General features: G+C 44.7%; 1 pseudogene; it reads left to right on the top strand.

Moving 5' to 3' along the window:
• Window positions 1–15,441: 15,441 nt before the first annotated feature.
• On the top strand, window positions 15,442–15,811 carry LOC102265505 (oligosaccharyltransferase complex subunit OSTC pseudogene; annotated as a pseudogene).
• The last annotated feature ends 748 nt before the right edge of the window (window positions 15,812–16,559 follow it).

Here is a 16,559-nt window from a genome sequence, read left to right as displayed (position 1 = left end):
TTTCAGTTTCAACCATGCATGTGTTTTTATCTTGTCCTATATTGCTAGCATAGAGTACTAGCAATCTGGTTATCTTGTGCCAATTCTGACAGGGAAAATAGACCTTATTTTGCTTTATGATGCCTTCTTTGTTGCTGAGGTTGTGCATTTCTTATGTGCCACATGCATTCCTTCTTCTGTGAATTGCCAGTTTGCAGAGCTTGCTCTTTTGTCCACAGTATTCCTCTTTCTTACTGACTTGTAGCAGCTCTTTGTATATGGTAGATGTTAACCATTTGTCTAGTACATGTTTTTAAAACATTTTTTCCATTCTTTAGCTTTTGTTTGTGGTATTTTTCACCTTACAAAAGTTGTTATTCTTCTGCGTAGTCAGAACTGTTGCTCTTTCCCTTTTGTCTGCTGTATTTCATGTCATGTTCAAAAAGGCCCTATATTTTCTTTTCTTCTAGTACTTTAACAGTTTTAAGTTTTATTTTTAGAGTTTTAATTTATGTGGGACTTATTTGGGTTGTGGTACCAGATAGAGAAATAAATTTAAGTTTTCTCTGAAATTCACAACCTACTCCTAACAATATTTAATAATCCTTCCTTTTCTCATTGATGTGCAATGCTATCTTTGCCATTTACTTAATAACGACACAAACGCAAGTTGTTTTTCTGAAATCTGTTGCACTTCCCTGGTCTAATTGCCTATGTATACCTGTATCATGCTGTTTTAATTATTGTTGCCTTATAATACATGTGATAGCTAGGAGATATCTCACATTCTGATATTTTAAATTTTATTGACTACCTTCATGCATTGATTCTTCCTGATGAACTTTATTTTCAAGTTGTTAAGAATAAGAATGACTATTTGATCTGATTAGTTGCCTCAACTATATCGTTGGAAAGGATGGTCCAAGACACTTTTGGTAAAAGAGAAAAGCAAAAATTATCAGTGGATGCCCACACATTCCCAGGATGCCAGGGCTGAAATCTAGCTCAGTATCAGTACCAAGAATAATCCTGCCCCACACCCATGTCCTTCTCCACTCAACCTGCTCTGTATCCAACTCTTGTTCTTTTCTATTGGGCTTCAACTCTGATTTCTACTTGCATATGAATTATGTGTTTCTCTGGCCTTCCAACCAGCTCTTGTTCGCTTGGCATGTTGTGGTCATTCTATAACCTGCTCCCTCTCGCAGGTGAGTGGTCCCACCTACTGAAGTTGGCCTGTGGGTCAGGATTGGACAATGTCTTCAATGCCATAATTACAGAAGGAAACAGGAACATTCTATTCTTCCCTGCTTTGACTTCATTTCCATAATGCAGAAATCCCAGGATTATGACACTGGGCTTAGACAAAGTCATAGAATAATTGGCACATTGAAAAGGTGCTTTGAAATTTTTTAGCAGTAATTACAAGTAACATTTTCTCCTTGTGTTCACCCTTCCTGTCCTGTGCTGAGAATTAGAAAGGAAGTATTCTAGAATTGTTGTCCATGGTTCCACCATTTCCAGAAAGCGGCTGACTTCATGGTGCCTGGGAAGTTTATTCTGATCGACCTGAAATCTTCACCACTTACTGATACTAGATGTTCAAGACTGTTTGACAGTCTATGACTGTCAAATCTGCACTTGTATGACCTTGAGAGTAACTCCTTAAATTTGGGTCCTCTGTACCTCACTTTCCTCACCCTGGTTTCAGCCCTGGAAGATCCCTGTAGTGGATACTGTAGTCCAGTGCCCAGACCCCCTCAGCACACATCCCTGTGACACGGGCTATCAGCTGATGAGGGCTCAAAGCTGGCTCCCTCGCTGGGAATTTCTCTGGCCACAGGGAACTGCCTTGCTCAAAATTATATCCCTTCCAGGGCCAAGGACTGGCAGAGGCAGGAATGTGGAGCCCCGCCTCCTTGTCCCTGAAGCACGGTCCCAGCACCAGAGCCTCTGCTCCCACCACCAATCAAGAAGCAGATGTTTGGAAGATTCTGGTGGTACCACAGCCCTTGCTGTCATGGAAGTCTGCCAGCTTGGAGTGGGAACCAGGGCAGGAAATGGCTCCAATCAGGTTCAGGCAACTCTGCTTCTTGTTCTTTTATGACCCAGCAGGCTCCCTGGAACTGCAGGATCTGTGGTAGGAAAAGATGCCACATGGAGTTTCAGGCAAGCCCCAGGAAGAGAATAATATTATAGACCCCCTTGGTTCTGAAGCAAGACAGGCCATCTGCAAGAAGAACTACAGGCAAACGTAAAAGCAGCTCCCAGATGCTACCGAACCTGGGAGAGCAAGGACTGACCAAGTGACACCAAGTAATCAGACAGGCAACCAGAGCTACCCCTCAAGAGCCTGGTTTCGTCAGATCTACCCAGTCACGGGGGCAGGCAGGCCCAAAAGTTATCCGTCGTAAGATAAAAGTGGTACATTCAGGATCAGCGCAAGTGAGCTGCAGGAATAGGTAACTCAGATCCCATGTTATACACCAGTGTTGCCCCAGCCCCAAACCTATGCCTGCACAGGGGTCCTGCATGGCCAGCTGACAAAGGAGGAGAAAAACCGAGCCAAGTTCACATGTAGATCAGCCTAGTTTACGTTAGTGTGAACCACAGCTGCTGGTTCTCAGCAAAGGTGAAGAAGAATACCTTGACACCCGGATGTTCCACTGGGGCATTCTTGGTGTTATCATACCCAGGTTTAATAGTAAATGGCTAAGTACAGCAGCCAAGGCATGAAAACAGCATGGTAAACAAAACACCTCAGAATCCCCCGGAATGAGAGTCTGGGTCATCACCCCAAACAAGCCACTTAGACCAGCAAAGATGCCAGCCAAGGGTAAGAAGAATGTAGTACAGGTGGTGGAGAGTTGGGTATTTGAGTATCAGAGTCTTGAACTCAAAAGCAGTAGCAGGGGCTGCCCTTCATTCCATTAGCCCTTTTCTTGTCTGTTTCCCTTGGAAACAATCTGCAATCCTAGAGAAACCATCAGAGATAGGTCAGACTTACTATGAGAAGCAAGTGAGTCTGAGAAGCTCAAAGGTTAATCTGTCATGGATACTGTCCACCAAAATCCCTTCAGGGCCACCCACCCATTCCCAGCTACTGTATGGACTGCTTGTGGCTCAGAGCTTCATCCCTCATTGGAAATTTCTTTACCCAAGGTACATCCTCTCCCTGGGATGGCCCCGGCCAGTGACTGGCTGATAGAGGAGAGCAAAGGCCCAGCCTTCTCGCCCAGGAACAACATTGAAGAGCCATCTCATTCACAGAGCTCCCCAGACAATTAGCTGAGACTCTGAGGCAACCACACTGGCGGGGAGTCCAGCCTCCCTTGCCCCCTTACAGGTATATCTCCTGAAAATGCTCCTAACTAAAATTTTGCTTGCAGCTCTCCATCTCAGAGTCTGCTTCCAGGAGACCCAACCTAAGACATCCCCCAAGTTCTGGCTGAGATATTGGAAAACTGAAATGATGCTGACTTGGTTCTTTGACATAAGGAACTCCGACAGTTTCACAGCAACCTACTGATCAATAGTTAATCCTTGGATCAATTTTCACATTAGTTGTTTGCATCCTGTTCCCTTTCACTGGGATTTCAGGAAATTATCCAAAAAAGGAGAGTGCAGCCTAAGCCATACTTCATTGGTGACTTCCACTCTTGTGCCTTTCCTCCTTATTTGAAATCATATGATTCAGGAAAAATTTAAATAGTAGTAGTAAAATCTTCATCAAGACAAGGTCAAATCCAGGGACCTCTGTTAAGGAACACAACCAAGCTTGTCCTTCAAAAGGGAAGGGAAGGGAGATTAGCATTTAGGATGTCTGCAGGGGACTCTGCCATACAGGAATATTTTTAGTAAATGACAAAGAAAAAGGTAGAATACGGGCTGATTGACTGACTGACAACTCCATTTTTAATCTAGACATCTTTAATAAATTTCTGCAGTGCAGGATTATCAATCTTATCTCACCTGGATTTCTACCCTTCACAAGGAGATGGCCTTGATTTTAGAGGCCAGAATAAGTAGCTTCTTTATCAAAAGGTTCTCTGTAAACAGCCAAGTCTGAGCAGCCCTTAGATGGGCCCCAGGACTTAAGTCTCATCAACTTTTCATGGTAAGAGAGTTTTTCTGACTAGTTACACATAGGCAATCCATCTCTTTACGTAAAGCCTTCTTGGATTTAAATGCAAGCAAAATGCAAATGCCAGCTTCACCTGGATAGGTAATGCTATTCTAGGATGTTAAAGTCACATTGGCAAGTTTCCTGGGTCAGCAGAGTGCAAAGCTCTTTCCACCCAGGATCTCTTTTGACTCTTTCAACCCTTTGAAGCAGATACAGTGCTACTATTATCCCCATTTTGCAGATGAGCAAATTGAGGCTCTGAGAAATAAAGTAACTTGCCCACAATTACAAAATGTTGTGTCAGAGCTGAAACCCCAATGCAGTCTGTCCAAGGTAGAGCCATGTTTTTAACTATGATGCAATACTCTGATATCTTATGGGTTTTTAGCAATGACATATAAATGTCATAGCATCATAGCCACTTACATTTTTTAACACTTACATATCAAATGTAACAGTATATTTTCTATGACAATTTAAAAATGTGAAGCGGTATAACCCTTTTATTTGCAAGACAGGGGTGTGGGATATTGTCGGTTATCTATTTTCCAGATTTTTCAGTCAATTTGTCTATAAGTATTTCTTACTTCCAAATTAATGAAAATTCAAATTATATTTTTTGAGTCACAAATAAGAGACAAAGGAAGTTCTACATTTGACATTCTTTTTTGAGGACAAACTTACTGAGAATAGAACAATGTCTTTTTTAGGTTTTCTGATACCAAGCTAAGTGAGATTTCCATATTGAATTCTGCTGCCCAGAATTTCTTCTTTATGGGGGACAACATGGGTTGAGGGTGGAATGGGATAGGAGAACGGTGGATAGACAGCTGGTGTATTTGTCCTATAACAACTTCTCTTTTTTCTGCACAAAGGGTTTTTTAATTATGTGTAATACAGGCAAAATTATATAAGTCAATAAATTTTTAAGAATTTTACATGTTCTGATTCTTTGAACTGCCAATCACCTTAGTTCCTCCAAAGTCATAATCTTCCAGAAAAGATAGCCCTTTCAAAAAGTTTTGTTCAATCCACAGCTGCCTTGTCAGTCAGTTCACAGTTCTTTTAGTTGGGCTTCTTTGATTTCCAGTGGGACAGAGCACACTTCAAAATCCCCCACCTGTAATCTTCAGGATCCAATCTCCTCAAGCAGTTTACTTTAGGACCGTGTTTAGGGGCAGGAGATGGATCCGCCTGGTTCTGAATTTGACACCCTCTAAAAATGCGTGTGTGTGCACTCAGTCGCCCAGTCGTGTTCAACTCTTTGTGACCCCTGGACTGTAGCCTGCTAGGCTCCTCTGTCCATGGAATTCTCCAAGCAAGGATACTAGAGTGGGTTGCCATTTCCTACTCCAGGGGATCTTCCTGACCCAGGAATCAAGCCCACGTCTCTTGAGTCTCCTGCTTTGACAGGCAGATTCTTTACCACTGCGCCATTTGCGAAGCCCCTAAAAATGTATTAAGTTCAAATCATATTCACTCCTAAGCCGTCACGCCCTAGAACAGTACCGATCGTTGGGTTATGCCAATACCTAAGATAAAGAAAGATTCACCGTTAGGTTTTCATAGTTCACTTGGCAGCTCTGTCTTCTCATTCTTTCCCATGGATCTAACAGGTAGTTCTATGAGTAAAGGAGCTCACACAGTTACTTTATGAGGTGTTTCCAAAGATGCAGGTTTATAGAACAACTTCTCTTTTATTGTTGTCTGTTCTCTCAAGGTATCTTAAAGCTTATCTTTTATTTACTTAAATGTAATAAGGAAGAAAATTCATTTATTTTCAGTAGTCTGATGGTTTCAAGATCCAAAATCTTTATAGATCTGTTTCTGCCGGCTGTTTTTGCTGGTTCTCACTCATGGAGTTGGGTTTCCTTGTGTGCCTGGTTCTCATCAACCACAGTCCAGTATTTTAAAAATGATTTATAGGAATAATATGTGGCCCAGTGTCCAGAGATCTGCTTCTGTAATGTGGAGCCATTCCAGTCTGGACCCACCTTAAAGCACGTTCGAGGCTGCTATTTCCTGGACCTGGACAATCTGGGTAATTGGAACCTGGGTTGTAATTCTGCCTGAAGGCTGCTCCACCCTGAGATCACCTCTCCCAAGCAGGTAGCCCTGGGGGTCCCCTGGGGCTGCAGAGAGGGCTGCCTTCCGGCTTCCACCGCTCTCTCTTCTGGGAGCTACAGGATTGTAAGCATGGTAACCCTCAGGGCCAAGCTGTCTCTGCTTATTCGCCTCTCTTGTTCCTGGTCTACCATTGACCTCTCTGGTTCCTATTCTTCCGTCTCTGTTGACCTAGTCATTCTTAGTCTCCTGTCAGGAACTTAATTTTATCTAAGAAAATTTCAAACAATGTTTTAGGCAGTTTTTTTTTTGGCTGCACTGAATCTTCGTTGCAGTGCAAGGGCTATCTCATTGTGTTGCACGGGCTCCAGAACGCGCAGGCTCAGTAGCCGTGGCACATGGGCTCAGTTGCCCCAGGCATGTGGGATCTTAGTTCCCACACCAGGGATCGAACCCACATCCCCCGCATTGGAAGGCAGATTCTTAACCACTGGACCATGAAGGAAGTCCCTATGTAGCTTTTATGGTTTCTCCAGTGGGAGAATTGGGCTAAACAGTTTCACCCACCATTGCTATGAAGTCTCTCCAACTACGAGCTTTTCAAGAAATAACAAACTTGAACCAAATTTGAGACCTTACTAATACCAGACATTTGATTTATGTGTCTTAAAATAAAACTTACTTTTTCAACAAACACATCTTGAATTGCACTCACTGAGGTCTCCTGTCCACAGAGCGCTGATGTAGGGTCCTCAAAGGAAGGGGGTTGGTCGGCCTGGAGGTGGGAGGGGAGACGGTTAGAGTCGCCTGCAGCATCAGGCCCTGCCCGAGAGCAGCTGTGCAACCTTGGCTGGTTTCCTCATCTGGAAAATGAGAAGAAGAAGAATGCCTGTCTCACAATGTTGTCGTAGGGATTAAATGAGATTAAATAATACATGCAAAGCCTTTGGCACAATGCTAAGTGTCCGATAAACATGATTATTATTATTATCCCTGAGATGCTAATGTCCTCAGACACATGCACACACATGCTTGCCAGACTGCCCGCTTTTCTCCACACATGCCCACAGATTGAGTTGAGAACCACTGCCTTGGTTAACGGTGATTTGAATAAATCAGTCAATTCCAATGGTCTGGTTGCTAAGGACATCATTCTGAAGGCCTTAAAGGCAGGCTGCTTGGATTTTATCTCCCCTTAACTCATTCTGCGGCCCACAAATCAAAAGTATGACCATAACTCAGATGGGGAGAGGACCTGGGGATCTCCCCCCAAGAAGAAGTGCCCCCCTGTAGCCATGTGGAAAGTTGTGCTGTTGTGATAAAGCTGTTTGGAAATAATCAAAAATTCTCTCAGGAAGCCCAATTATACTTTTACATCAAGAATCAAAATGCTGGTGCTGCAGACTTCAGCCCATCATTCACAAACCTTTTATCCTGTAATTAAGCCAGACCTGCTGCTGGGTTAATTCTTCCCTGAATGCCACCACCCTTTGAGCCAGCCCGTATGTCGGCAGAAGACTTCACTCTGATGATCTATTATACCAATACATCACCGCGGTGAGCTGCCTCCTTAATGACTTATCCATAACACATCATCGGAGTGAGACACACTCGTAATATACTGCTCAATACGTCTGCATTGACCAAGGTGGGGAGCCGCCAACCGCGGCCGAGTTCATGCCCTTACATGGTCGGTGTCAGCACACGGGGCCCACGCTGGGCTCTCCCTTCCTAAAGAAATGTGTATACAGGTGGGAGGGCTTCCACGCCAATAGGCTTGTAGAACCTGAAGCACTAAGACCCTAAGAAATTCCTATAAATCCAGACCAGAAAAGCCCCTCAGTGGGTCACGTGCCTACCCTCCTAAGCCTATCAGATAGGTCGGAAGCATTTTCCTTAAGCTCTTACTTAGTAGAAGGCCAGGGCTATGGCACTGGACACCTCCAGGGGGCGCTGTTCATACGGCAGTCTATGCAAATTGTGCCTGAGTCACCCCAGCTGGGCAGCCCCCTCAGTGGCCTTGATTAAGAGCACAGACTCCGGCATCACTGCCTCCTTCGAATCAAGGTTCTTTGACTCTAATGGTCCTATATCATGGGGTTGCTGTAAGACTGAACAAGATAACGTAGCCAGGGCACCTATGACATAGTGAACACTCAGTACTCATATCAGCCGTAACATAGCAACCTTTCCAAACGCCGAGAGCCAGGGCGCCTGCAGGTCCAGGGTGGGGGCAGCTGGCAGCCCTGTATTATGACCTCCATTCTGTGAGGCCCTAATTCTTATGCATTTAGATTCTGCTTCATTCAAAAGAAAAAAGGAGGGTGAAGGGACAAAAGAACGCTTATAGAAATGGGCATGAGGATAAAAATGAGTAGATGGGGATATTTGGACAAAGGGAAAGGAAGATCAAGCAAAGTGTAAGCGAAAGTAGTACACAAAACACCGTTAGGAGAGCCACGGTGACAGCGATGGGAGCACTCAGCCGCTCAGCACAACAGTTCCAGGAGAACGATGTGGCACCGCCCAGACAGTGAAAGACCGGAACGCCCTGCAGCCCAGCAATCCCACTCCCGGGTGTGTACTCAGCTCAGAGGGTCTCTTTCTTGCACAAAGAAACATTTACAATACAGTTCCCTATGTCCATTGGCAGATGAGTGAATAAAGAAGATGTGGTACATATATACACAATGGAATATTACTCAGCCATTAAATGAAGTTGGGTCATCTGTAGAGATGTGGATGGACCTAGAGACTGGAGAAAAACAAATATCATATATTAAAGCATATATGTGGAATTTAGAAAAATGTTCCTGATAAACCTATTTCAGGACAAGAACATGCGGACATGGGGAGGGGGGACGCAAGGGTGGGGTGAATTGGGAGATTGGGACAGACATAATGTACACTACCCACCAGGCTCCTCCGTCCATGGGATTCTCCAGGCAAGAGTACTGGAGTGGGTTGCCATTTCCTTCTCCAGCGGATCTTCCCAACCCAGGGATCAAACCCAGGTATCCCGCACTGCAGGCAGACACTTTACCGTCTGAGCCACTTTAGATTCCATATATACACGACCATGTGTAAAAGAGGTATTAATAGTTAGTGGGAAGCTGCTATATGGCACAGGAAGCTCAGCTCGGTGCTCTGTGGTGACTGAGATGACTGGCATGGGGTAGGGGGTGGGTAGGGGATGGGAGGCAGGTCCAAGCGGGAGAGAATTTACTGTACATATGGCTGATTCACTTCATTGTACAGAGGAAGCTAACGCAATATTGTAAAGCAACTACATCCCAATTAAAAAAATAATGTTCCCTGCCACATCCTGGAGACAAAACAAAAAACTAGAAACAGCTTAAAAGCCCACCAGCAGGTAAATAAATGTGGGACTGCCAGCTCTTAAAGAGCACACCCCATGAACCCGGCATATTTTAGACGCTTTACAACTACAACCTTATTTCAAATCTTTACATCAGCTCTATGAAGTACATGCTATCCTTGGCCTTATTTTATAGCTGCAGAAACTGAGGCACAGAAAATTTAATTTGCCCAAGGTCACAGATCTAGAAAGTGACAGAGCTGGGATTTGAACCCTGGCATTCTGGCTCCAGAGCCACGCTCTTAAACACTACAGCATAATTTCTCTAGTCTAAGAATAGAATGCTGATTTGAGTCGTAGCTGACTGACCTAGTGGTTTTCCCCGCTTTCTTTAAGTTAAACTTGAATTTTGCTATGAGGAGCTGAGAGATCAAACCAGTCAATCTCAAAGGAAATCTACCCTGAATAACTCATTGGAAGGACTGATGCTGAAGCTGAAGCTGAAGCTCCAGTACTTTAGCCACCTGATACAGAGAACTGACTCACTGGAAAAGACCCTGGTGCTGGGAAGGAGAAGAGGATGACAGAGATGGTTGAATGGCATCACCAATTCAATGGACATGAATTTGGGCAAACCCCAGGAAATGGTGAGGGACAGGGAAGTCTGGTGTCCTGCAGGCCATGGACTCGCAAAGAGTCAGACATGACTTGGCAACTGAACAACCATAATAGAATATTATACAGCAGTGAAAATGGAATTAATTTCATGTGTCAGCACAAGTCTCAGAATAAGAGTTTTGAGTAAAAAGAACAAATTATCGAAGACTACATCTACAGTACGGGCTTCCCAGGTGATACTAGTGGTAAGGAACTAACTCACCTGTCAATGCAGGAGGTGTAAGTGACTCGGGCTCAGTCCCCGGGTGGGAAAGATCCCCTGGAAGAGGGCATGGCACTAACTCGCCTGTCAATGCAGGAGGTGTAAGTGACTCGGGTTCAATCCCCGGGTGGGAAAGATCCCCTGGGAGAGGGCATGGCAATCCACTCCAGTATTCTTGCTTGGAGAATCCCATGGACAGAGGAACTTGGCCGGTTGCAGTCCATAGCGTAGAAAAGAGTCAGACACAACTGAAGCAACTTAGCATGCACACACACACACATATGGTCTATATGTAGTGTGAAACCACTAATATGTTTTAAGACATGCAAAATAATGTTGTGTGTTTGTTACAGATGCATACATTGGGAAAAAATTTTTTAATTTATTATTTTTAAGTGGGAAGCATAAATACCTAGTCCAAGAAGCTATTTATCATGGGATATGTGAATATTTGTTGTATAGTCTCTGTAATTTTAGCATGCATGAAATATTCCCTAACTATCAAGCAAGTTCCATTGTAAGCCCCTACACCAGAGTTACACATGCCTGATACTTCAACTCTGAATTTCCTCACAGCCAGAGCTAAGGGGAACTAAGATACTGGATTTTCCAAGACCACAAAAGTAAGCCATCCGATTTGTACAGAAAAGGCACAGATTTTCTTTGAATCAAGATGTGAAAGAAACTTCTCTCATGAATTTCCAGAGTGAAAAAGATGGTGAATAACATTCCTACAGAATAAAAGGGGAGCATCACTCAATCATCTTCTAGCATCTCCCAATGCCCACTGGTGCTTCATGTCAAAACCAGACTCAGAGGAAGCCGCTCTGTGAGGACCCATCTCCACAGCCTGCATCCAGAACCTTTCCAGAAGAGCAGGTCTCTGAGAAGCAAGAGGGAAGCAGGCAGATTCTGGGAGCTGGTGCCTAGAAGCATGTGAGATAACCTCAACTCTGGGCAGGGCTCTCCTTCAGCTCCAGCTCCATCACTGGGACCCCCTACAGTCTTCAAGCTGGAGCAGCTATGACCTAGCTCGGAAGAATGTGCCCTTTTGCCTGGGGCAGCTCACGATCCCTCTGACTTCTCAGACCCTGGGTCCATTCAGCTGCCTGTTGAAACCTTTGGTTCTTATTCTTATCTTACGAAATATACAGTCAAGGTAGCTGATGGAACAAGAAATAGAGCTGTATGCATCTTATGTAATTGTGATATTGTGATTTGTAATTCGATAAATACATCGGTCTCTGTCCCCAGCTCCTGACACAGCACTCCTGAAACCTTTGTAATTTCCAGCAGGCTAGGAATGTCTTTTGTTCTAAAGCAGTGGGTTCTTGGATGGTTCCTGGTTGAGGTGCTGGTCACCGGAAAGACCAAGCCACAGTCAGAAGCTTGGAATTTTTAGCCCCGACCCCCCATTCTCTTTAGGAGGGAGAAGGGCTGAAAATGGAGTTAATGATTGATCGTACCTACGTGATGAAGCTTCCATAAAATCTCAAAAGTGTGGGGTCCAAGATCCGTCCGGGTTCGTAAACATGTAGCGGGACTGCAAGGGAAACTCCCTGCAGAGGGCTTGTCCTGTGCATCTCTTCCATCCAGCCGTTAATCTGTGTCCTTTATCACATGTTAACTGGTAAATGTAAGTAAGTGTTCCTCTGAGTTCTGTGAGTTGCTGTAGCAAATTAATCATACCCAAGGAGCGGGTGGTTGGAAGCTCTGATCTACAGCTGGTTGGTGTGAAGTACAGATGATAACCTGGATTTGTGACTGGCATCTGAGGTATGTGCAGGGGAGATGGGGTGGGCAGTCTTAAAAGACTGGGCTCTCAACCTGGGGACCTAATGCTATCTCTCGGCAGACAGGGTCAGAACTGAATTAAACGGTAGGATACTCAGCTGATGTCTCAGAGAATCGTTTGTTGTAGGGGGAAACGGCCACACACTTGCTGACCAGACGTGTTATCTGTGAGCAGTAAAGGCAACTCACAGGAAGAAATACCCAGGAGGGAAGAACTGGGTTTCTCCCTACATTGCTGCTGTTGTTTAGTCATAAGTTGTGTCCAACTCTTTTGTGACCCCGTGGACTGCAGCCCACCAGGCTCCTCTGTCCATGGGGTTCTCCAGGCAAGAATACTGGAGTGGGTTGCCGTGCCCTCCTCCAGGGGATCTTCCTGACCCAGGGATCAAACTTGCGTCTCTTGTGTCTCCTGCATTGGCAGGCGCGTTCTTTGCCACTAGCGCCACCTGGGAAGGCCCTGTATTGGTTTCCTGGGGCTGCCATAAAAAACCACAACAAATGGAGTAGTCTGAAACAAACATTTATTCTTTCACAATTCTGGGGGCCTGCGGGGCCACGCTGTCCCTGAGGGGCCTAAGGGGGGACCCCTCCTTGCCTCTCCCAGCTTCTGCTGGTTGCAGGCAACCCTCAGCACTCTGGTTTTTGCTCACATCTCTCCAGTCTCTGCCTCTGTCTTCACGCAGCTGTCTTCCCTCTTTGTGTGGGTCTGTTTCCAAATACCTCTCTCCTGAGGATGCCAGCCATTAGATTTGGGGCTGGCTCTAATGCAATATGACCGTGCATTCATTTGTTTACATCTGCAAAGACCTGATTGTCAAATAAGGTGACATTCACAGGCACCGGAAATGAGGACTTCAGCATATCTTTGGGGGATGACACAATTCAACCCGAAGTAGAACCTCGGTCAGTGTTACTGTTACGGGAACCACTGACTGGAACTGCCTGCCCTGGCCAGGCAAAATAGTAGCCACCTGCCTCTGTTATCTTACAACAGGAGGTCCTGGTAAGGAACGCAGAACTAACAAGTTATAACCAACCTGAAGAATTCAGGAAAGGCCAAACGGACAGAGGGGATGCCAGTCCATATGTCCTACCAATCTCCCAGAGTCCTTCTCACTGGAATCCATCTTCACTGAGAGATGTGTGTGCCACAGGAAAGACCCTGAGTCAGAACGATGGGCCAAAGAAAACCCAGAAACAATCCCATCTCCATAAACCCTGAGACTGCCAGCCATGTGGCAGAGCGGGCCTCCAGGATTCCCTCACCCTGCTGCTCTCCGCCCAGGCGCCGTAAAGCTTCTTGCTTCGTCAGCATGTGTCTCCTTGGACAATTCATTTCCGAGAGTTAGACAAAGGCCCACTCTCGGGCCCTGGAAGGGGTCCCCCTTCCTGCAACATTACTATTCAGAGGAACTAGGTGGAAATACACCACAGTGGAAGCAAGTTAGCTGAACCCTCATCCATCCTAGCAGGAAGCTCAAACACTGTGACCGCAGATGGTAAACAAGAATTGGTGGTATAAACTATGATTTCTGGAAAGGGAATCACCAGGGGCTCTAAAACTAGACGTAGTTAACAGTGGTTGACCCCAGGGACTGACATGGGGTAGGAGGAGGCTAGGAGCCTGTCCAGAGAACTATGGGGAAATGTGAATGTGGACTGGGGATTGCATGCATGCAAGGCAATGTGGGATCTTAGTTCCCTGACCAGGGGTCAAACCCACGCCCTCTCCAAGTCTTAATCATTGGACTGCCAAAGAAGTCCCTAAATTACTTTTAATTACCATCTTCTCAGGCCTAATGATGGTATTGTTAAAGTCTTGTTTTTCAAAGAAGCAGACTGTCAGTTCAGTTCAGTTTAGTCGCTCAGTCATGTCCAACTCTGTGACCTCATGGAAGATGCTGTCCAACCATCTCATCCTTTGTCATCCCCTTCTCTTCCTGCCTTCAGTCTTTCCCAGAAACAGGGTTTTTTCCAGTGAGTCAGTTCTTCACATCACGTGGCCAAAGTATTGGAGTTTCAGCTTCAGCATCAGTCCTTCCAATGAATATTCAGGACTGATTTCCTTTAGGGTTTACTGGTTGAATCTCCCTGTTGTCTAAGGAACTCTCAAGAGTCTTCTCCAACACCACAGTTCAAAAGCATCAGTTCTTCGGTGCTCAGCCTTCTTTATGGTCCAACTCTCACATCCATACATGACTACTGGAAAAACCATAGCTTAGACTAGATGACCTTTGTTGGCAAAGTAACGTCTCTGCTTTTTAATATGCTGTCTAGGTTGGTCATAACTTTTCTTCCAAAGAGCAAGTGTCTTTTAATTTCATGGCTGCAGTCACTACCCACAGTGATTTTGGAGCCCAAAATAATAAAGTCTGTCACTGTTTCCATTGTTTCCCCATCTATTTGTCATGAAGTGATGGGACCAGATGCCATGATCTTAGTTTTCTGAATGTTGAGCTTTAAGCCAACTTTTTCACTCTCCTCTTTCACTTTCATCAAGAGGCTCTTTAGTTCATTGCTTTCTGCCATAAGGGTGGTGTCATCTGCATATCTGAGGTTATTGATATTTCTCCTGACAATCTTGATTCCAGCTTGTGCTTCACTCAGCCCAGCATTTCTCATAATGTACTCTGCATATAAGTTAAACAGGAAGGGTGACAGTATACAGCCTTGACGTACTCCTTTCCTGATTTGGAACCAGTCTGTTGTTTCATGTCCAGTTCTAACTGTTGCTTCTTGACCTGCATGCAGATTTCTCAGGAGGCAGGTCAGGTGGTCTGGTATTCCCATCTCTTGAAGAATTTTCCACTGTTTGTTGTGATCCACACAGTCAAAGGCTTTGGCATAGTCAATAAAGCAGAAGTAAATGTTTTTCTGGAAGTCTCTTGCTCTGCCCTTGGACGTGGGGAATCTCCTCACAGTCACTCCAGCACCGTGCAAAAGCAGACTGTAGCCTTGGGTAAAAGTGAAAGTTGTTCAGCCCTGTCTGACTCTTTGTGACCCCATAGACTATAAGCCACCAGGCTCCTCTGTCCATGGGATTCTCCAGGCAAGAATACTGGAGTGGGCTGCCATTTCCTTCTCCAAGGGATCTTCCTGACCCAGAGAGTGAACCCAGGTCTCCTGCTTTACAGGCAGACTCTTAACCAGCTGAGCCACGAGGAAAGACTGTAGCCTTGGGCGACAGAGGCCATGTCTGGACTTACTTTAAAAATATGTCAGCTGTTTGTGGGTGGCGCATGAGGTTGGAGGCTGAGAGCTTCCCCTGCCGCCACCAACATGGAGAGTTTGGACAGAGTCCCGTTCTTGGTGCTCGAATGCCCGAACCTGAAGCTGAAGAAGCCGCCCTGGGTGCACATGCCGTCGGCCACGATGGTGTGCGCTCTGGTGGTGGTGTCTTACTTCCTCCTTACTGGAGGGATGCTTTGTGATGTTATTGTTGAACCTCCAAGTGTTGGTTCAGTGACTGATGAACATGGACATCAGAGACCAGTAGCTTTCTTGGCCTAAATGGACAGTATGTTATGGAAGGACTTGCATCCAGCTTCCTGTTTGAGTTTTTTCATGGCTAGAGTCTTCATGAGAATGAAGCTGCTGGGGTATCTAATGGGTTAGAGTGTCTTTTGAGAAGAAATCAGCAGGTACTGAATTTTCTCCTGTTAATGAAATTTTAAAGGCTGTACTAGTCCTTGGATATGAAATACGGAAAAGGATAAAAAATAGCAGAAAAGAAACATCTAGTGAAAAAATAGGAACCATATTAAAGCTTGGACTAGAATGCCTTTTTGGTGTCAGAAACAAGCTTATCAGTATTTTTCCCTGCTGGCCTTTACTGACGTACCAATGATGTTAAGTGGCATTTTCTTTGTGGGGGTTTTTTTTTTTTTTCTTAAAGAAAATGTACTTCATTTCTACAGCTATAATACTGAATAAAGTGATTGTTTTTTACAAAGCCCTTGACATTTTTTGGAGGTGACTTTTCTGACCTTCAGAAATTAATGTAAAACCAGGAAGTGAGGTCCCATAAGCTGAGAACTCTGGACAGCTGATCAGCTTTATCAATGAGGCTTTGCCTTTAAACAGAGTGTGTGACAGTACATCATTTCAGATATGTACGGAAGACTGTTTCTGGAACAATAAGATACATGAAAAGAGCAGTAATAAATAATTTTTCTATTTAAAAAAATTTTCAAAAAAAATACAGACGAGCAGATATGGCAAAATATTAATGAGTTAAGTCTACATGATGAATATGTGGAGGATCATTGCACTATTTTCTCTACCTTTATGAGTGTTTCCATAATCAACATTTAAAAACTGAAAAGACCTTGAGTATGTATTTAGTAAGTCTTGGAGCATGCTTTCTCGCCCCAGCTTTGCAGTTCTTCTCGGAACCA

This window comes from Bos mutus, chromosome 19, assembly GCF_027580195.1.
Source record: "Bos mutus isolate GX-2022 chromosome 19, NWIPB_WYAK_1.1, whole genome shotgun sequence".
NCBI lineage: Eukaryota > Metazoa > Chordata > Mammalia > Artiodactyla > Bovidae > Bos > Bos mutus.
Note: the sequence above shows the minus strand (reverse complement) of the source record. Positions and strands in the feature narration are given on the sequence as shown.